Source organism: Dermochelys coriacea, chromosome 1 (genome assembly GCF_009764565.3).
Source record: "Dermochelys coriacea isolate rDerCor1 chromosome 1, rDerCor1.pri.v4, whole genome shotgun sequence".
Classification (NCBI taxonomy): domain Eukaryota; kingdom Metazoa; phylum Chordata; order Testudines; family Dermochelyidae; genus Dermochelys; species Dermochelys coriacea.
The window spans coordinates 271,762,956-271,785,688 of record NC_050068.2 but is presented as its reverse complement, the minus strand read 5'-3'; the positions used below and the strand labels follow the sequence as shown (position 1 = coordinate 271,785,688).

Here is a 22,733-nt window from a genome sequence, read left to right as displayed (position 1 = left end):
ATGTTATGTAAAAAGGAATATGCAAAAAATTCTAGGCCACTCAAGAGCCAGCTAGTCTGGGAACCAGCAAAGCCTGGGAACCAGGGATCCCAGGAGCTGGGCAATCCAGGGCAGTCTAGTGAGCCAGGCAATCTGGCAGCCAACCCAGCAGCCAGCCTGCCTGGTTTCCAATGAAAGTTTCAATGAAATCAACACATCCCACAGAATGTTTTGATTCCATCCAATCAGTATTTTTCGACCAAACATTGCTCTGTCTGAAAATTTTCGACCAGTTCTAATACTCACACTTCCACCAGCTACCTGTGGAGACCACCCGAACTGCCCCAGACTTCTACTTTGGCAGAGAGGTGAAGTTTGAACTCTGAGAGAAGAAGCGGGACAGGGCTATCTCCTTGTGGTGAGGCATGCATGTCCAAGTGGTAAGGATTCCACCCCAGCATCTTGGCTTCCCCTGCTGAGGATCCTGCAGTGCAGAGAGGATGCCTCACAGAGATGGCACAGAGGAGTTCTTGGCAGAGACAACCTCAGCCCCCCCTTTGTGATTGAACTGAATCACAAAGCTGGGTCAGGTGATGGCACCTCAAGGTGGGACTTGGTGAGCTGCTTCAATAGGATCAAAGACAGATCTTCAGAGAGCACCTGGACCACTGCCACTGACCTGAACTGTGAGTGGGACTTGTGGTGGGTGGAGTAAGATGGCCAGGGAACTCTTGTGTGTTGGGCATTCACAGAGACTGTCTAGGGAGAGAGTTGAATGGACTACTGGAGAATGACTGATTGCTTCAATCTTTATTTGAATGTTAGATTATTGCTGAATTTTCACAGATTCTATGTCCCTGTTTTCCCTAATAAAGATTCCCTTATCTTGTATATAGCCCCAGAGTGCTTGCGGAGGGCGGCGGGGGGGGGGGGGGGGTTGGGGGGGAGGAAAGGGGGATGATTTCTGCATGCTAGGGCAACCAAAGGAGGATTTATTTATTTTTCCCAGAATTCTGGGCCAGTTTTATTCTTTAAGAGGGACCCTATATCTATTGAACTTGGCTCTACACATGACATTGCTTCAATGTGCCAGCACACAGACGCACCACATATGGACACAACTTAACCTAACCCTCCATGACTTTTTCTCTCTTTCCGATCTTCCTGGGGGCCCCTGAGTTTTTCCAACCCACCTCAACCATGTTTTCCTTTTGACCTGGGTCCCTGATTCTCCTCACATCTCTCATTCACTTCCTCTCCTGAATACCCCATCCACCCTATTACTCGGTCTCATTCCCCCAGATTGTGCGACTCTCCCTCTGTTCCTATTATCTGTTTGCCACTCTTCACCCACCTGCATCTCTCTCTGCTGCCTTCCTCATTACCCCCACACCACTGGTGAAGGGAAAAGGGGTCTTCATCTTCCCAGATTTCTCTGTCTTCTAACTGTGCTACGTTTCTTAGGAGATCTCAGTGGGGGGCTGGACTCTCCTGGTCCCTGTTGCTCCTGCACCAGAGATGAGCTCCTGAAACTCAGTGCTGAGATAACATTCAGGGCCCCTTATTTCCACCTCACCATGGAACTCAACTATCCGAGCTGGGCCTGCGGTACTGGCTGTGATGCACACCGCTCCCCGGCTGTGTTAGATCTGTTGGCTTGAGGCTGCAACGGCAACTCAGCGTGGGAAATTGCAGATGCAGCCAGCTTGCTGAGAGACAGAAGGAACTGCCAGATGGCCTAAGCCCTGGTAATGGTGACCACAGAAGATCTCTTGCAGATAAAGTTGTCAGGACCTTCCAAAAACTTGGAGGTTCTTGGTCATGGACTTCACAAACCCCCAAGTTAGCTTTATGTGTGAACCAATTTCAATCTTTTTCCAGCAGTTTCATCTAGGTAGATGCTGGAGTCCATGCAAGTTCTGATGAATTCCAGTGTGTTGATTTCGATTTTGGCTGGGCTATTTTCTGTACAGCAACCTCTGTGAAAGATAAGAAAACTGGATGTGTCATTCAGCAGTCTTACAGTAACTCCAACAATACCCTACTCAACAAAACTCATACAGATTAAGAGCTTTCTTTTCCAAGGAACTATGTCTGCTCACTTAGTTCTGTCTTGTGATTTTAGGAGAAGACTTTAAGATCAAGAATCAATAATGAAGTCCAAGAAAAATAGCACTCTCCCGACCTACCCACAGGTAGCTCCTTTTATCTTCATGAGATGAAATCAGTTTCATTTCTGTAGCTAGTGCCTCTTCACTCAGAATAATTTTTTCCAGTGATGAAATATTATTGCTGAAAGCACTCCACCAGAGAGGATGGTACTTTTATAGCAAATAACAGCATATGATCTCAACAGGTATTTATTAGAGTAACTAACTCGGCTGCTACTCTGAAACCTGTCATTGTGAGAGAAGTGACTTCCTCTATCTTGAATTTTCAGACTGAGGGGCTGAGCAAAATGGGTGGAGTTTTTTGTTAGTGTTACACAAACTCTACACAAGTACATGTCAGAACACTTTTGGGATGTTTCCCCTGCTTGAAATATGTGTAGAGATACATTCATCAATGCACATTCTATAGTACATTGGAATATGTTCAGTAGGACATTCTTAAATGCGCATCCTCTACTAGAAATCTCACAAATAACAGGTGTTTTTATTAATCATCTCAGCTGAAATAATAAAAATGCTTTAAATTGTGAATACCAAACAGTCCTTTAACAAGCAGACATTAAATATTCCTAGTGCCCGTCTGTTCATTTTGAGTGAAATAAAATGAAATTGCTGTGATCATTAGATATTATGGGGCACAATCCAAATATGCTACAGTTACTGCAAAACATAATGAAGCATTTTCTTTTCCAGGAATTGCACAAACTAAAAGGAAACAAAAGTCACCCTGGCATGGTACATGATTTTGGCAATAACAAGATAGAATCCTTGATGAAAGACCAGCATACTTAGTCCAGGCAGACTCGCTTATTTATTATGGTTGAATTTTTCTTTCTTTTTACTCATTATATTCCTCCTACTCAATTAAATAAGAAAAAAAATCTAAATGTTGGTATTCTTCACTGTAGGCCACTATTGCAATTCATTACCTTACCCCCAGTCATGAGATTGTTTGATCCAGGTTCTCCTGGGCAATTCCACTTCAGTTGAAGGACTTGGGAAGGCTTTGTAGCCAGCATGGAACCTTCTGGGCTGGGAAAAGGCCAAGACTGGGAGAAGTTAAGATAGGGTAGAGCAATTGAATGAAAAAAATCTGAAAACCAGGAGGTCAATTTTGCATGGGATTTGGAGATAGGACACTAATGACAGTGATGGAGGTAATGATAATTATCATTGCAATAATACTTAGTGCTTCTAGTGCTTTTTATCCAGGATCCCTCTTCTTGGAGCAAGAGTCTCCACAGCTGTGTGGAATCCCTGATTTTTAGAAAGAAGGCCTTTTTATTCAGACAGTTGGGTGTCCCCTTTAGAGATGTCATGGGTACTGGAGATTTTGGCTTTCTCCTAGTTCAAAGGTTTCAGAGTAGCAGCCATGTTAGTGTGTATTCGCAAAAAGAAAAGGAGGACTTGTGGCACCTTAGACACTAACAAATTTATTAGAGCATAAGCTTTCGTGAGCTACAGCTCACTTCATTGGATGCATACAGTGGAAAATATAGTGGGGAAATTTTATATACACAGAGAACATGAAACAATGGGTGTTACCATATAGACTGTAACAATAGTGATCAGGAAAAGTGAGCTATTACCAGCAGGAGAGTGGGGTTGGGGGGAAAACTTTTAGTGATAATCAAGATGGGCCATTTCCAGCACTTTACAAGAACAGTATAAGAGGAAATAAACAAGGAGAAATAGTTTTACTTTGTGTAATGACACATCCACTCCCAGTCTTTATTCAAGCCTAAGTTAATTGTATCCAGTTTGCAAATTAATTCCAATTCAGCAGTCTCTCGTTGGAGTCTGTTTTTGAAGTTTTTTTGTTGAAGAATTGCCACTTTTAGATCTGTAATCAAGTGACCAAAGAGATTGAAGTGTTCTCCGACTGGTTTTTGAATGTTACAATTCTTGACGTCTGATTTGTGTCCATTTATTCTTTTACATAGAGACTGTCCAGTTCGTTACATTGATGACATCTTCATCATCTGGACCCATGGAAAAGAAGCCCTTGAGGAATTCCACCGTGATTTCACCAATTTCCATCCCACCATCAACTTCAGACTGGACCAGTCCACACAAGAGATCCACTTCCTCGACACTACAGTGCTAATAAGCGATGGTCACATAAACACCACCCTATACCAGAAACCTACTGACCGCTATACTTACCTACATGCCTCCAGCTTTCATCCAGACCACACCACATGATCCATTGTCTACAGCCAACCTCTACAATAAAACCGCATTTCCTCCAACCCCTCAGACAGAAACAAACACCTACAAGATCTCTATCAAGCATTCTTACAACTACAATACGCACCTGCTGAAGTGAAGAAACAGATTGACAGAGCCAGAAGAGTACCCAGAAGTTACCTACTTCAGGACAGGCCCAACAAAGAAAATAACAGAACGCCACTAGCCATCACCTTCAGCCCCCAACTAAAACCGCTCCAATGCATCATCAAGGATCTACAACCTATCCTGAAGGACGACCCATCACTCTCACAGATCTTGGGGGACAGGCCAGTCCTTGCTTACAGACAGCCCCCCAACCTGAAGCAAATACTCACCAGCAACCACACACCACACAACAGAACCACTAACCCAGGAACCTATCCTTGCAACAAAGCCTGTTGCCAACTGTGTCCACATATCTATTCAAGGGACACCAAATAGGACCTAATCACATCAGACACACTATCAGAGGCTCGTTCACCTGCACATCTACCAATGTGATATATCCCATCATGTGCCAGCAATGCCCCTCTGACATGTACATTGGCCAAACTGGACAGTCTCTACATAAAAGAATAAATGGACACAAATCAGATGTCAAGAATTATAACATTCAAAAACCAGTTGGAGAACACTTCAATCTCTCTGGTCACTTGATTACAGACCTAAAAGTGGCAATACTTCAACAAAAAAACTTCAGAAACAGACTCCAATGAGAAACTGCTGAATTGGAATTAATTTGCAAACTGGATACAATTAACTTAGGCTTCAATAGAGACTCGGAGTGGATGGGTCATTACACAGAGTAAAACTATTTCCCCATGTTTATTCCACCCCCCACCCCACCTCCCACTGTTCCTCAGACAGAAAAGGAGTACTTGTGGCACCTTAGAGACTAACAAATTTATTTGAGCATAAGCTTTCATGTGCTACAGCTGCATCCGATGAAGTGAGCTGTAGCTCACGAAAGCATATGCTCAAATAAATTTGTTAGTCTCTAAGGTGCCACAAGTACTCCTTTTTTTTTTGCGAATACAGACTAACACGGCTGCTACTCTGAAATCTGTGTATATAAAATCTCCCCACTATATTTTCCACTGTATGCATCCGATGAAGTGAGCTGTAACTCACAAAACCTTATGCTTTAATAAATTCGTTAGTCTCTAAGGTGCCACAAGTACTCCCTTTCTTCTCTCACAATGAAACATATCTAAAATTTAATGTTATTGAAATGCATTTGGCATTTCCAAGCACAGTGGATGGCTGCCAACATCTTGCTGAAAAAGAACATGAAAGGCATGAGAGTCAAAGGTAAAACAGTTTAAAACTGCTTTAAGACCAGTTTAACAACCAGAAGAAATATTTAAACATTATAGTTAGGCTACATTGCTTTTGAATTTCGGTTTTTGCTGTACACTCATTTACACTACAAGAGAATTTGAGCACCCACACCTGCATTTGAAGTCAAGCCCTCATTGTCTAATGTTGGTTGGCTGCCAATGTCGTATAAAGGGGCCGCCTTAGTGTAAATAAGAATCAGGTCCAGACCATTCAAAAAGTTAAGCTGCCCACCTCAGTATTAACCACACTGTACTTGTCCACTATAGTATGCTACACCTGAATTTTGTCACTGAAAACCGCCACATTTTCTCGCAATACATGTAAACAAGATATGGCCTCAAAAAGTAAAAGTAGTGTGCTGCCCACCGATCTGTTTGTACTGTGCTGACTGGCTGTGGGCTGGCATTACACAAGAAGTATTCCAGCAACGCCCGGGCAAAACCAGCAAAAAAAGGAACATGTGATGGTGTTGCACTGTACATTGTTGTGCAAGAGAGGCAGTAGGCTTCAAATATACAAAAATGGTATGGATTTAAATGAGACATTACAAAGAATTCACTCCAGAAAATTAATGCCAGACAAGTCTATACTAAAGCAAACATGCACAGAATAAAGGCTTGAATACAGATATTGAAACAGAATAAAGCAGAATCCAGATATTCACAGCACTAAGTCACATTCGTGCTCTCTCACTCTCTTCACTCACCACACACCCTCAAGCTGTCTCCAGCTATCATACATGTGCGCGCATACGCTTGTATGATTTATCTCACACATACACAACCGCCCATGCTCACTTTTTCTTTCCCTACCCATCATATGTGTTTAATGGGTCACAAGAGAGCAAGAGCACAAGCACAAGAAAGCACGTGAGCAGCTGTGTGTACTAGAGATAGTGCAAGTGTAGGAGTGTGTGAGATGTGTGGAGACAATGCAAGAGCCTGAATTACCTTAAAATCATCTAAAATGAAGGAAATTGTAGCTGTCATTTCAAAATTTTCCATGAGGGAAATCTTGGACCCACATCCACTATTTCTCTGCTCTCTCTCCCCCAACTCTCCAAAGCCAACCCACTTCTTTTTGGTTATCTATGAGCCTTGTTCTTCACCTAAGAAGAGATCCAGTTTTGCAGGTATTATATTTAATGTAAAAAAAGAATTGCACCACTGTGACCTTAAAAGCACCCCTGTGCCAGATGGCACACCGATGTCATGATATTTACACAAAAGGTGGCATGTAATTTATCATTGGAAAACTAATAACTCACAGATCATTAATATTCTAGTGTGATGTAGGAATGGTTAACCAACAAAGAACTTTACAGATGGGCTGGAAATATGTGACTCAAATATGTTTAAACCAGGCATGCTGGGGGAGTTAAAAAACAATTTTTTCTCTCCAGAGAAAAAAAGAGGCCATACCCGGTTTGAGGTGTTGGCCAAATTCAATGGGATATTCATTTGTATCAGAGGTTGCAGGAAGAGATCATTTGCTTTGTAAAAATCACCAGGAGAGGAGGAACTACCATGGGATCTACACCAGACAGCATGGTATTTATACCCGGCAGGAGAAAGGAACTTTAGCTGGAGAGACCCTGCAGAAGAATATAAACTGGACTATAAAAAGAGAAGGAGGAAACCCCTAAGTTATCCATCTCTTGGGGGAACAAAGGAAGCAGCACTTTGATTCTTTAAGAGTGGATCCTGGCTGGAACACTGGAGACATTGCTCTAACTTGGGAAACCATCTTGAACAAAACTATAGCTGGTTAAATTAAGTTTTAGTCTTAGAATCATGTTTTTCTTTTATCCACAGACATTTTTATCTTAATTCTTTCTATTTGGTATCATGTATGCCTATGCCCTTTTGTTAATACATTTGTTTTACTTTTATCATAAACCATCTTAGTGCTTTGTCTGAAGTGGAAGGTTTGTCAACCTCAGTTGAGCTAATAAGCTGCTGTGTACTGTCTCTTTAAAAGAGCAGCAAATCTGGTAAGGTTTTGTGGGTGCTACAGTGCGAAGGGCTGAGCATTGCAGATAGACATCTCTGAGCAACTCAGGAATTGCGATTCACTGATTGTTACCTGCTAGGCCAGGTTTGGACAGGCAGAGTCCTGAAAAGTTTGCTGGCAAGGCGGACAAGCTGGTGTGTCAGGGAGTTGACACATAGCTTAGCAACAACAAAGCTCTGATTTGCTGAGGCTGAGATGGGTAACACAGTGGGTCACGGTTCTGGGATCTCCAGTTGGTTGTCACAAACACCACTAACAAAAAGCCTTTCTCCAAGATGAAACTGCCTGTACATTCAGTTAAACAGAACTTAAAAGACTATCAATATCAGTAGTAGCACTGTCTGGTAATTCCCCCTACTATTACATTAAGAGAACACAGATTAATAAAGAAAATAATGAGGCAGAACTGGAAACCTTAGTTGTAGTTGCTGTAATTTTAGCTGACAGGATAGTTACTGCAGAAGATCCAATGCTTTATAATCTATAGAAAGGAACTGAAGAATGTGAACTAGTAGCTAGAACAGCAGAAATCACAGGTAGTGGTGACATGAGTTATTTACACATTCTCATACAGTAGCACTGTTAACTTTAGTACTAGCTGAACGGTATTCATTGGATACAAAATTAAGTGAGCATTTGTATATTAGCCCCATTATATATTCAGTATTCAAAAATACTGGAAGAATATCACAAGTGCACAAATGGCACACTAGAGATTTTTAGCAAAGTATCAGATTCTGGTATTTAAACTCCAAGCTTCAAAATTCATCAACTAAGAATGTTTGCGGGTAGGACACACATACATATTTTACATCCAGGACAAGTATTTGTGGCTGAATAAACGTATTGCCCATTGAACACATGCATTCATTCAAGTGGGGCAGACCAGTTTTGAAGATTTGTGAATTCACAGCCACTAGAGAGTTTGAATGTGCTCAAATCAAACAGAAACTCTACTGTTTGCAAAATATTCCTTTTTGGAGGGAGGATGGGGTGAGGGATAGTATTTGATGAGGTCTAAATATTATCAAGATCTACTATTGTAGCAATAGTGATTAATTGGTTTCCCCTGCATATATCATCTTTAAAATCTAAAGCTACATGGCTTTCTGCCTTAACAAACGTGTTACATATCATTATTATTCCCATCTGCTCTCCTCTTTTAACTGCTCCACTTGCCCCAGGGACCCCATCCTTTCTCCTCATCTCCCTCACACCTATTCTCATCCCCTCGCTTACTCGTCTCCTTAACTTCTCACTCTCCTTCGGCTCTTCCCCCTCAGAATACAAACATGCTTTTCTCTCTCCTTCTATCCAAACTAAAATCGCAGCCTGTCTTTCCGACATTTCCTCATGGATGTCTAGCCTTCAGCTCAAGCTCGGCATGGCTAAAACTAAGAGCTCTTCATCTTCCTCCAATCCCTTTCCGCTACCTCCTTTCTTGATCTTTGAAGAGAACACCACTATTCTGCCTGTCACTCAGGCCTGTAACCTGGGTATCATTTTTGACTCAGAACTCTCTGTAGGTCATCACATCCAGGCTATATCTAAGTCTTGCAGATTCTTTCTGCACAACGTCTCTAAGAAACAGCCTCTTCCATCAATCCACACAGTTAAAACTCTCCTCCAGGCTCTCATCATCATGAATCTTGATTATTGCAACTTCTTTTTTTCTAGTGTTGACAAGAGCAGTCTTGCCCTCACTCATATCCATGCAGAATGCAGCTGCAAAAATCATTTTCCTAGCACAATGGTCCATGACTAGGTCTCCTAAGTGCTACAATACCATAACAAATCATAATAATATCTCAGATGTTAATTGTAGCAAAAGCCCTACACAGGTGCTCAGAGCTGTTAAAGTGAATGTGAAAATTATTTCTCTGTCCCAACTCAGCCTGACATGGTGAAGGGTAAATTCCTTAATGGAAGGTGAGTGGGTATCAGCCCATATGGGGCCATATATAGTTTGGATTTGTTTGTTTGTTTAGCATGGACTAGCACAAATCCTGCATATCACGTTGATAACTGTAACTATGCCTTTCAAACTTGATTGCACCTCATTCAATCACTGAGTATAAAAAGAAACCATTTCAATGAGACACACAGGAGAGGCCAAAAGGTACTTAATCAGCCTAGCCCTGGTAAGAACTTGTTTATTGTAATAAGAAAATGATTGAGCAAGCATAGGGACATAACTGTGTATTGTTTGTTATTTTCTTCTGAGTTAGAGACAAAGAAGGGATTTTGAAGCTATTTGTTATGCCAGAGATTTACTGTAGATTGCTCAAAGAAAGCTCAAAATAAGTGCAAAAGAGACAGGCCTCCTTTCTTCTAGGTATAGACTAGACCTGAATAGGATCAATTCAGTCCCACTGGTATCCTTGTATGCACACTGGATCATACCCTCAGCTGGTATTAATTGGCACACCCATGTCTCTCAACCTGCTTAGATCCAAACGTGTAATATAGTATGTGATAAAGACCCAAAATGAAGGACACCAAAAAAAAAAAAATAAATAAGCAGGAAGAAACAAAATGTTGTGGGACACATTGCTTAAACATGAAAAACTCTTTTTTATAATCTCAGATTCATAGTAATTTACAACAAATTTCAACAGCAAATATGAGGGACACCAAGTCTGTGAGTCTTAGGTAATTGTGACTAAATTGAGTAACTCATTGGAAATGAGGAACAGTTGAGGGATATGGGTATAGGACAATTACACCAGTTGAAAGTCAGGCCCATACTTTTAGTAGATCCATTTGTTTTTAATTAGACTCTGAAGGCTCCCCACTACCACTGTGCTCCACTGGTAATCCATCATTAGCATGGATCACTCCTACAGATGGTGATGGGCAGAGATGTGGGTTGAGATTCTGATGTGTATGCTCAGAGAAGTGAGTAGCAGTGTAACAATACTAGAACATTGGAAAATACATGCTGTTTCTACCACTACTACTTATGGAAACAATTTAACAACAGTGATTCTCTTTTTCCAAATGAGACATTTTTTTACTCAGCATAGTTCATAACCTTCCCATAGCAAGCACTACAGATCAGAAAAATATTTGAATAGGGCCAGAACCAAAACTCTGGATCCAAACACCCCTAAATCTTGGAGGTGTTTAGATCTGAAGCTCCACATACAAATCAGCCAGAAAATTCTGAATCCTGACAAGACCTTTTTCTACTTATAGGCATTGGGATGCTGTGATGGTGGCATTTATTTACTAGGTTCCTTCCAAGCTAGAATAATGCTTTTTGACTGAGTCTGCATTCGCACTACTTACATTCTGAGTTTCAGATTATAATTGGGGTTTTCCTGTGCTTCCACCAATACCATATAAATTTGACAGGGGACTTCCACTGAGGCTGTGCTTTCACTGTTCACATATTGTGTTCCAGATTGTAATAGGAGACTTGCCCTCCACCTATTTCTAGGTTACAGTTTCCTGGGTTCTGGATGGTCTAAGGGCATGTCTACACTGCAATCAAAAACCCGCAACTGGCTGTTTAATTGCTGTATAGATGTTTGGGCTCAGGCTGGATTCCAGGCACTAGGACCCTTCGAGAGGGGAGGATCCCAGAGCTGCAGCCTGAATCTAAACGTCTGCCCTGCAATTAAACAATCTAAATGTCTAAACCCGTGAGCCTAAGTCAGCTGGCAAAGGCCAGCCGTGGGTGTCTAATTGCAGTGTAGACATACCCTAAGTGTCCTTTTATTCCCGCATTTGTTCATTGGGTTCTACATGATAAAAGAAGCCTGCACCTCCCTGCGATACCACATTTCAGATAGTGTAGGGACCCTTTCCTGCACTGTTTACATTCCACGTTCCATGTTGTAATAGGATGCATTTTTCTGACCCTGTGCTCACAGTTCTATTTTGAAACTGGATGGAGTTTTGGAGTTGACTATTGGCCAATTTTGTGTTCAATGCACACAATCCCAGGGATTATGACAGGCAGCACTGGGCCCATATCCCCTTAAAGGGGCTAAGAGATCCTATGACACAGAGCTACCTTTTTTTTCCATCTTGTGGGCCCCATTTTAATACAAAGACTGCCTTGTGAATCACATCCTCACTCACCCTTTCACAATGGCACAGACCACTTCCCTTTGCAATTGTTTACTTGGAAAAGAGGTATTAGGAAAGAATTTAATGTTGTTTAGCTTCTTCTAAAGCTATTTAACAACTGAGAAGAAGTCTACATCATGTGACTAGCCAGTGCTCCACAGACCACAAGCAACTGTTCTGTCAGCATTCTACAGACCACAGTCAAGAAGCTTTGGTTTACAGTAATTTGGAAGCAGCCCAATCTAATGAGGTAAACATAAAAGGTGCTTTTAGTAAATTGCAGTTCAAGTGGCACATCTGGGGTTTGCAATCATTCCTTCACATAATCCATGAACGGAGCCCAAATGAACTCAAATTCCCTCTGTTTTGCTCTTGTTTTATGTATAGCTTTTCCAATGAAAGAATATATTGCAAGTCCTTTAACCAGTTCTGCAATATCACACAGTGTCATTTTTCTTCAAGAAACCAATATATGTATTGTTGGGCAGCAATATATATATATATATATATTTATACATATATTAAAAAAATGCTTTCTTTAAAGGTGCAGAATTTTTATAAGGAAACTAGTACTGATTTTTGGGAATTAACTGGATTCTATTGAAATGCACTTTCAATTTTAACTCTTTTTTTTAAGGACATTATTTTTGTTTGGTAAATAGTTATTTGTTATAATGATTACCCTGTGCACTGAATGAGCAGGGGTCCTGTGGAAAAAAATAGCATGTGAGCATATAATTAAAGACGATAAAATAAGGCACACAAGGAGGCAGAGTTAAAGTTGCAGAAGAAACAAAAGTTCAGGCATTTCCCAGTTTTTGAGTACTTCAATTTACAGTCTAAATAACAAGGTTTGTTTGTTTGTTTGTTTTAAATGCAATTTCATGGTGGTGGGGAGGGGAGGGAGGAAAAAAGGGAAAAACAAACTGTAATGTGAAATTGTAAAAACCCCCTCCTCGACACCATGGTTCAAACACTGACCCTTCAGCACAGCCTTACACCACTTAAGCAACAGTTACCACGCAAGGCACACCTCAGACCTCTTTTGCAGTTATGCTCAAATGCACCCCCCTCGGGTAACGGGCTTCACTTCTTTCACTTCTCTCTGGTGGTACACTGCAGTTCTACTGCTCATGGACTAGATCTCTGGGTTAGAGCCTCTTTATTTTCCAGCCACACTGATACAACAAGCCCAACTGTATTTGGCACCTAGATTACTAGGGCCAAGTGCTAGGTCTACAGGCCAGGAGAAAGGCTTAGGTACTCTCTTCCCTCCGTCCACAGAGGCTGTCTGTTCCTATAGTTCCCAGTGCAGTACATGCTGCAGCTGCACCTTTGGTGGCATTATGAGCCCAGCACTTTTTAATGTTCTTGTTCAGTTATTATTCTGGCAGGCTCTCAACATTTCCCTGAAGAACACCAGTGAGAGAAAGTAAATGGTGATGTTAAACCATTTATATCTTAGCTAAACCTGAATGGAATCACATGGGATAAGGACAAAGGCACTTCTTTAGTCCGAGGGCTTTCTCCCTACTAAATTTCAAAGGTTTGTGGTACACAGTGAAGATGATAGACCTCAAAAATAGTTGCCCGAATCTTTTATAAAGGAAAGTGTTGGGCAACCTAAATATAAGAGTCACTACCAGATTTTCCTCATAATTCTTCAGATTCTGACCTGTAACAAGTTCAGCTAAAACTAAGCAGAAATGTATATGAGTTATAAAAGCCTTTATGACATTTCAATGTATTTTAAACAGCTGAATACATCTGCATTTCCTCTAAGTTCTTAGAGAATATAACAATCACAGCAGTGGTGCAAGTGGAACTAAATCTTTAAGTCACCAGCACAAAAATATTAAGAAGAAATCACCCAAGGTAGACAGATAGATGCAGAACACAGTCTACAATGTGTGAAACACACTAATAGCTGTGGAGAAACTGGCTAATAGCATAGACTAGTGTCTCAGGGTCCGGCAGATTCAATCTGACACTATTCCAGGGATATCAGCAGATGACTTCAAACACTGTATGAAGAGACAGAAAGTTTAATTGCTGCTCTCTCATACAGCACAATGAATAGTGATAATATTCTGGAATTTAGAACTCCTAAAATATCATCTGTTGCCTTTGGCAGCATTGTCTCAATATTCTGTTGAGCTCAGATCCTTTAGTGAAGTGTGTCAAATACTTTGGAGGCAGATGATGGAACATGAGACATGCTAGAGCTTCCTTGAAACCTTTATAAGAAAAAGAACATTTAAAACTAGAATAAATGTATGGAAATTCTAATATTTACTCCCTTCAAAGACACTTTCAAGCCCCTCTATTCCCCCACTCATGAACTCTATCATTCTAAGAAGTTCATTGCTAGAAGTGATTTTTATGGGATTCACTTCTTGGAATGAGGTTTTTATAGATTTCATAGATTTTATAGATTTAGGTTTTTGTTTCATATTTGGAAAAAACAAAAACTTTGCAGGTATTTTGTCTATGGGATGAACTGGGCCAGATTTTCAGAACTGGCCATTTGGTACCTGGTACAATAGAGGTGGCTTGACTTCCAGATCCTTGAGCAGGTAGGTGCTAGTTTAGTTCTGAACCAAGCAAGCAACACTGATGTTCCACTTTCTAGGACACCAGACTAATGTCCAAAAAAGGCATGAGTGTCACTGGTGGGAGCCTGAGTTGGGATCACCTGGCTAGGTCTGCGAGGTCCAAGACATTTTTTATATTTCACTATATTCTACTGACAATCTTTGTTTGAAACTAACTTATGAGTTGAACTGTAATAATGGCTTTTGAGGCACAGTCCATGAAGCCATTACGTTATGAAAAATAGTTACCTTAATAAAAACAGAACAATGGACCATACTTATTCAATCTGTTCACTCTGTTCATCTAATAACTCAGGACTGAACCTCATCCAGCTGTGTTTGGCCAAGGTTAAATATAATGAAAGACTGATTGCAAATGTGGTTTTAGTAGCTAACAGTCCCTGTGCAAGTGTCCTAGCTGGTGGTCTCATTTACATAACCAACCTGAGCCTGAGGGCATGTTAAGCAACTAAGCTAATAGAATATGGGAGCAAAAGGTTACAAGATCCACGGAAATTAAATCTGTTACAATACAAAAATCATTTTTATTTTTAAATAAGACTTTACAAAGCAAGGTCACAAAGGACTTCTTTAATTGTATTCCTTAATGTCACTATTTCCTTGTACATGGTACCGGCAGAGTGAAATGAAATCATTTTCTGCAACCCAAATTTCATTAATATAGAGAAAGACATTAGAATACAAAGAAAATTCAAGTCCAGGTCCTTTCCTAACAGCTAAACAATGGCATATTATGTCATGGACTGGAAGATAGGTGGTCAGACCTGGTGCTCAGAGCAGTGATGGTCAGGCCTAGCAGTCAGAGCAGGAGTTGGGAGTCAGGAACTGGGATCAGAGCCAAAGACAGGCAGGACTGAACCCAAGGGTTGGAGCCAGAGTCAGTAGCTAAGGATAGGGTATAGAACAGGGAAATGGAACAAGGCAGGAGACCAGGAACCAGGAACAGGACAGGAAGACAGGAATTAGGAACAAGGCAGGATTCAGGCCAAAGGGCAAAGTCTAAAGTATCAGCCAACTAGGGATTCACCTAGTTGCTCAGACAAATTCCTGTGACTCCTTCTCACTTAAATAGTGCGTCTAAGCCGGTGGTTCCCAAACTTGTTTCGCCGCTTGTGCAGGGAAAGCCCCTGGCGGGCCAGGCCGGTTTGTTTACTTGCCGCATCCACAGGTTCGGCTGATCGCGGCTCCCAGTGGCCACGGTTCACTGCTGCAGGCCAGTGGGAGCTGCTGGAAGCGGCGGCCAGTACGTCCCTCGGCCCATGACGCTTCCAGCAGCTCCCATTGGCCTGTAGCAGCGAACCGCAGCTACTGGGAGCCGCGATCAGCCGAACCTGCGGACGTGGCAGGTAAAGAAACTGGCGCGGCCCGCCAGGGGCTTTCCCTACACAAGCAGCGGAACAAGTTTGGGAACCACTGGTCTAAGTCAATTAGAGAGGCTGGATTTCTCTTCCAATCAGGAGCTTTGTGGGCAGTGCTTCTGGTGGCTAGGGTCCAGCATTCCATGTCCCCTGCTGGTACCAGTTAGCTGCAGAGTGGTAGTGTCTGAAGACTGTCTAGGAACCCACCATTCCTCACACATTATGCCAAATAATTCCTTTGTAAAATCAAAATTTTACTCCTCAATATTCACAGTGGATCTTGACTTCAATATTCTTCTCCCCCAACATCACTGGCACATCCTCGTACTCTGTTCAAGATTCAATATACGGCTATAGCAGAGTGATTGGATTAGTTGATGATAAGTTGTTGTAACTCGAGCTGTTTCAGCTGGAACTCTTGCATTACTAGCTCAAACTTCAGCAGCACTCAAGCTTCAACCCAACACTGGTTAAAGTACCACTTAACTCAAGCTAGAGATTTTTGTGTGTGCATGGAACTCAAATCAGCAGTAACAGTGGAGTTAAAACCCAAGCTAACTATGCTGTAAAGACGCACCCATAAAAAACTGAACATGGTGCTGATGAAGGTAATTGTCTGAGGATATGCCTACTCTATGGATTCTATACGAGCATAGCTGTGTTGCTGTATCTATGCTGACATAACCCTGTAGCATAGATGCAGCTCCCACCAGTGTAGGAACACCACCTCCCTGAATGACAGGAACTATGATGAAAGCATTCTTCCATTAACACAGCTGTATCTCCACTGGGGGTTAGGTCCACATAGCTGTGTCAGTAAGAGGTGTGAAAAATCCACACTGCTGAGCAATATAGTGATGTTGATATATCTTTTACATGAAGATTAGGCCTCTGTGTGGACAACACCAATAATTTAGTGTGTGCATAGGAGAGGAGTTATAATATTTAACTAGCTCTTTAGGCGATGTTATGGTGTTTATAAGATAATGATGAGCAATGGCAAGAATTTCAAAGATTCCAGATAGTGAAGAAAGTCATAATTAAGAACAGTAATAGCAGAAAGAGAGACATCAACAGGAAAACAAGAGAAAGGCACAAACATAGGCTAGAAGGCACAAATATAGGCTAGAAGGCACAAACATAGGCTAGAAGGTCAAAGAAAATAACTATATCTAGTATGTATTTTTCCAGCATGAGTAGGAAAAGTGTCATACTGAATAAAATTTGAGGTGCTGGAAAAAATATTGGGCTACGTTTTGAGGAAGACAGATGTAGAAATCACTCACAGAATGAGATGTCTCCGCAACTTTATAACAAGACTGGCAACAACACAAAAACCATCAATAAAAACGTTCAGAAGTGACTTTCTGAAAACTGTAAGAGGCCAGATAAGTGTGGGGTGCTCCAAAGATAACTATGGAAGAGAAGAATAAAATGAAAAAAGTGAAAGATCATGCACTATCCCAGTACCAACAGTACACAGGTACAAAAGAACCATTAGGGGTGAAATTCATTCCAGTGCAGAGGTTCTTGCATTAGGTGAAATTCATCTTAAAATAATAACTCATGAAAAAAAAACTATATCACAGAACCTTTAACATTGTTTCACCAATTACAAAGAAGTCCAGAACAAGATCACGAGTGGTGACTAGACCTGAGGAAATTTTGAGAAAAATGATTCAGGAACACAACGCTAATTTCTAAATAGAATTTTGCTTTGAACCCCCTCTCTAGTCATATGTGTGAGTAAAGTTTGGTTCATACAAAATTTTCACAGAACATGAATTTGGGGTCTGTAGCTGAAATATATTCAATCACAAAATAAAATTCATTGCGGGCAGAAGAAGTTTATGAACATTAGTTCATACAAAGTAAAACTATTTCCCCATGGTATTTCTCCCTCCCACCCCACCCCCCACTGTTCCTCTGATATTCTTGTTAACTGCTGGAATTAGCCTACCTGCTTGTCACCATGAAAGGTTTTCCTCCTTCCCCCCCCTGCTGTTGGTGATGGCTTATCTTAAGTGATCACTCTCCTTACAGTGTGTATGATAAACCCATTGTTTCATGTTCTCTGTGTGTGTGTATATAAATCTCTCCTCTGTTTTTTCCACCAAATGCATCCGATGAAGTGAGCTGTAGCTCACGAAAGCTTATGCTCTAATAAATTTGTTAGTCTCTAAGGTGCCACAAGTACTCCTTTTCTTTTTGCGAATACAGACTAACACGGCTGCTACTCTGAAACCTGTGATTAGTTCATCCAGTGTCAGAACAGCAATAAAATTATGCAAACTAAGTGACCAATCACACAGCTCATACATAAAACAAATAAAGGAATACTCACAGAACACAGCTAGCAAGAAATCCATTGTGCAACCAAATTTCAGCCTAAACAGCCAAACAGTTTTAAAGAGTATACAAATTAGCAAAAAATTAGTCTATTGATGAGCAAAAAAAGGGGTACATTTGTCAAACTGTTTAAGAACTGTTCACTTCTTTGTGGTGACACAAATTATGACAGACTTGTTCTTTAGTGACTATTTATTCAGCAAGTCAAATTTGACCATTTAACTTTCACAAAAGGAAACAGACATGAAACAACAAAGATGGAGGAAAGGAAAACAAACTAATAATAAAAATATCCTTAACCTATGACATCCAGCACTTCCAAGAGGCTACACATCCAGAGTGTAGGGTGCTGAAGTGGGACTTTGCAACGTGGGTTCTATTCCTGGTTCTGCCGCTGATCTACTGTATGTATGACCTTGGACAAGTTTCTTCACTTCTTTGTTTTCCCTCCCACAATTTGTTTGTCTTGCTGTCACAGATCCACAGGACTGGTGCTCTGGGACAGCTTTGGAACAGTGCCTGGGAGGACCCCTTCAGGGTGCCAGAACCCCTTAGGGTATGACCCTTTCACTAGGGTAAGCCACTTGGTTTCACTGCCTCCCTGGACTGAACCTGGCAATCTTCAGCACCTCTGCTTCACACTGTGAGCTCCCATCAATAAGTCCACCTGAGTTAGACACCTGAGAGAGACTTGTACACCCAAAGGGAGCAATGCATCCCCACTTTCAGCATCTGCAATGGACTCTTACCCAGCATTGTAAAAGCAGTAGGGTTTAGTAGCTGTCTAGAACATAGTATAGAAAGTCCTTGCTTAGCACAGAGAAAAGAAAGTTACAGAATGGTCCATTCTGGTTACCCAGAGCTCCAGCCAAGTAGTGTTCACGCTTGATTCCTGCTCTGTCCCTCTTAGTTCCAGTTCCCAGGCCAGGACCACTTGGCCCCTCCTCAATCCTTTGCTGTCCAGCTGGTCAAACACAGCTGGCTTCCTGTGGAGGGAGTGGGCCCTCAATGGTCGGGAGTTGTTAGGTAGTAAATATCCTGGTAATTGGATTTACCACTGTCTTCATAGACCAACACTGACCTGGGACCCCAAACCTAAGACAGCTAGGCACCATTCACACCTTTGTTGTAGTCTTCCCAAGAGTAAACAGCCTTTTCCCACCACCTAATTAACCATGCAGCATATAGGGGAAACTGAGGCACACACAGTATTCAGACAAACAATTCCCACTCTGTCACACTTGTCCATTTAGACTACAGGCTTTTCAGAGAAGAGACTGTTTCATTTTTGTGTTTGTACAGAATCTAGCAAAATGGAGCCCTGATCTCAGTTTGGGCCTCCAGAACTACTATAAAACAAATTACAGCTGTAATAATATACTAATAATAATGCCAGAGCTGCCTAGTTTAGACAAATTGAGAAAACTACACCATCTAATGGCAGATGTCTAAGAGCCCTACCCAAGACACAAGTAATGGTATCTGATAGCAAGAAATACCCCCAAAGCAAAAGGCCACAACTTTGTGGTGAGCTGTACAGAGATCAGAAAGGTTTAGACATGTACTTAAAAGAAATTTGGCAAGCAAAGCCATATTTGATAAGCTGACATATTGCTACAAGCGAGGTCAACATTTAAATCCTCTCCCTTCCCTTCTGCTTAAGGAGGGGAGGGGCAGAAAGAGGGAAGGCTACACTTAATGCTGAAAAGTCTTTTTGAAGTATTTGCTCCCTTGACTAAGAGTTCTCAGTGTGGCAACACCTAAAATCAAGATACATCAAAGGAGTTTCAAAATAAACAGCAGCTGAATGAAAATGTATGAGATGACAGACGGAATAAACAATAACTATGCATATGTTTAAATCATCTGAAAGTGATTGCAGCAATGTGTAAAATATCCTTAAATAGATATTTAAATGGCAGCTTATTTCCCCAAGGAGAAAAAAATATCTGCTTAAATCTTAAATAAATCCTGTTTATACTAAACTGCATCCATTTTCTCCTTTGGTGAATCACTTTAGGAGCTTTCCCGACCTCTCTGGTTCACTATGTATAAAACAGAAACCACTGTGGCTCTTGCCCAGATTTGCAGCCAAGAGATGGTGGGTTTCTGGAAGCTACTGTAATGTCACTGTACAAAGCACACCACACTATGTAAACTACCTTTTGTGCCTGCTGTGCACTGGTGTGAATTTCACCCTAAGAGAACAATATCTTTGCTATGGAATGTACATAAAGAAGATGAGGAGTACTTGTGGCACCTTAGAGATTAACACATTTATTTGAGCATAAGCTTTCGTGAGCTACAGCTCACTTCATCGGATGCATTCATCGATGAAGTGAGCTGTAGCTCACGAAAGCTTATGCTCAAATAAATGTGTTAGTCTGTAAGGTGCCACAAGTACTCCTTTTCTTTTTGCGAATACAGACTAACACGGCTGCTACTCTGAAACCTGTCATAAAGAGGATGATGACTGAGGGGAGAGCACATTTCTGAACCACTTTTCGCAGTGCATTACTGCTAGGGCTTGAGGGCTGAGGAACCTTTCTTGGGCAACTTGCAATGTCTTCACCTCATAGCGAGGGGAGAGCAACAGACAGGAATGCAGATAGACTCAATGGGAGGCACAGGAAAACAGGAAAACTCAGGATGAGAAGAGACATGAAGATATGAACAACATTAAGGCATTGGCTTTGGTTCCCAATCAAACTATCTTTCATGCTTTCTTATCAACGGAAATAACAAAAACACCTAAACAATGGGTCAAACCCAGTGACATTACACCAGACATTAATGTGGGCTAATATAATTACTTTGTACAGCAGTATATCTTTTAGAAGACTTTTTTAGCTGATTTTAAATTAAATTCTTAAAAATTAAAAAAAATAATTAAAAAAGGCAGGGGCACAAGCCTCTTCTAGATGGGTGCCATTAAAGAGTAAACTAATACTGTCCAATACCATGGCTTTGTATTTCCTATATTTACAATGCAAACCATAATAAACATTCAAACGGTATCCTAGCAAACATTTACTTCTTTGCCGCACAACTGTAGTTATATTTTAACAGGGTAAAAGAATAATGGCCTTTCCTTGGTGGGTTTGTTTGTTTGCTTGCTTTTTGAATGTTCAAATTTCAAGTCTCCTTGCAATAAATGTTTTATAGCTAACAAGGAAAGATTAATATTTTGGGTCCAGTATTATCTGACAAGATGATGTTCCAGCAGTCATTATCAGTCACTACTCTCTTTCATGCAATGGATAAGAAGTACAGTATATCAGTCATGGGACTCCTTTAAAATGCCCTGTTTTTAATCTATGTCTGATTGTGATAGCATATGGCAGACAGGAGGGCACCAGCAGAATACTTCAGAATCATTTCATATATGTTGAAAACAAGGTGTTTAAAGATAAGGCTCTGGATACCAATGTACATACTTTTACCTTGCCCCTATGTCAAATACTGTAGCATGCTTAATACATGCTCTGACTATACTGTAGCAGCAACTGCAGATTGTTTGATAGTACATTTTCCCTGATATACTTTATATATACATACGCACAGAGAGTAATTACAAATATGACAGATGAAAACTGATATCAAACCTAATTCTGCAGTCTTTACCCAAACAAACTAGATATTGCCATTATTAGGTGTGGGTAATATTAGTATTATTTGCATTATTTTAGAGCACTCAGCAGTGTGATTGGTGCCTCCTAGTTCAGATATGCAAACATGTTCCCTGACCGGATGCATTTTCAGTCTAGTCTCATGCAATGGCAGAATGAAGAGGGCCACAAACCATGCAGGGGAGGCAGGAAGGGGGCTGGGGTTTCATATGATCACTGCTTGATAGGCAGGCTGAAATTTAGATCACCTTCACCCATCTTCTCTCCCTCTTTTTTGCTCTCATGTATTGCTAATGCATCTATCACCATGAATGTAGCCACTTATGGCCTCTGATATATGGTGCTCCAGTTATAAACCAATTCTCGTTACTTATCTCAAAGCATATTAGATAAGATTCTCTCATCCAATCCAGGCCCTTCATGAAGCTCTGTTGGTATAAAGGGGCTGTATATTGGCAGTAATTTACTAGCAGAGAATTTCTCAACTAGCATAAGCCCTGCATAGCCAGCTTCTATGCAAAGCCCTCTCCTAGCTCTAGTGTAGGCAGGGGTAGGAGAGGGAATGGCTAGAATGCTCTGACAATTCTAAATGGGTGAACGGTCCCCAGTTTGGGGTCATATATTAGTGGATACAGTTTAAGTTAGCCCTAAGGCTGCTCAAATCTGTGACACAGATGGAAGTAGGGACTGGTCTGAGAATTGGCAAGCCCATTATCTAGCTGTCTGACAAGCCCCTGTTGCCCTCCCTCGGCAACCCTGAATGGAACTGTGTGCAGCAGATTAACCTATAACTGATTATCCAGTTTATTAGATTTTATACTAGTTGTCTTCTGTAGATAGTGTATTGGATTGTTTAGTTTAATATAAAACCATTAAGCTATCAGTTACAGGAACCCTCCTTTGTACTCTGTCAATCTGTAAAATGGCCAAATGTCCCGAGCTTCCTGTTCCTGGGGACTACAGATTAAT

At 41.1% G+C, this 22,733-nt stretch overlaps 1 long non-coding RNA gene across 2 annotated transcripts in view; it reads right to left on the bottom strand.

Annotated features, from left to right (window-relative positions):
• Nucleotides 1–1,194: 1,194 nt before the first annotated feature.
• The window catches only part of LOC119849730, a 62,276-nt gene continuing 40,737 nt past the window's right edge, over nt 1,195–22,733 (bottom strand). The window contains exon 3 of one of the 2 annotated variants that reach the window (XR_006274260.1): nt 1,195–1,958. This is a non-coding gene — a long non-coding RNA (uncharacterized LOC119849730). Of the gene's footprint in view, nt 1,959–5,581; nt 6,832–22,733 lie in introns of those variants that run through there. The other variant, XR_006274256.1, reaches the window with a different exon arrangement.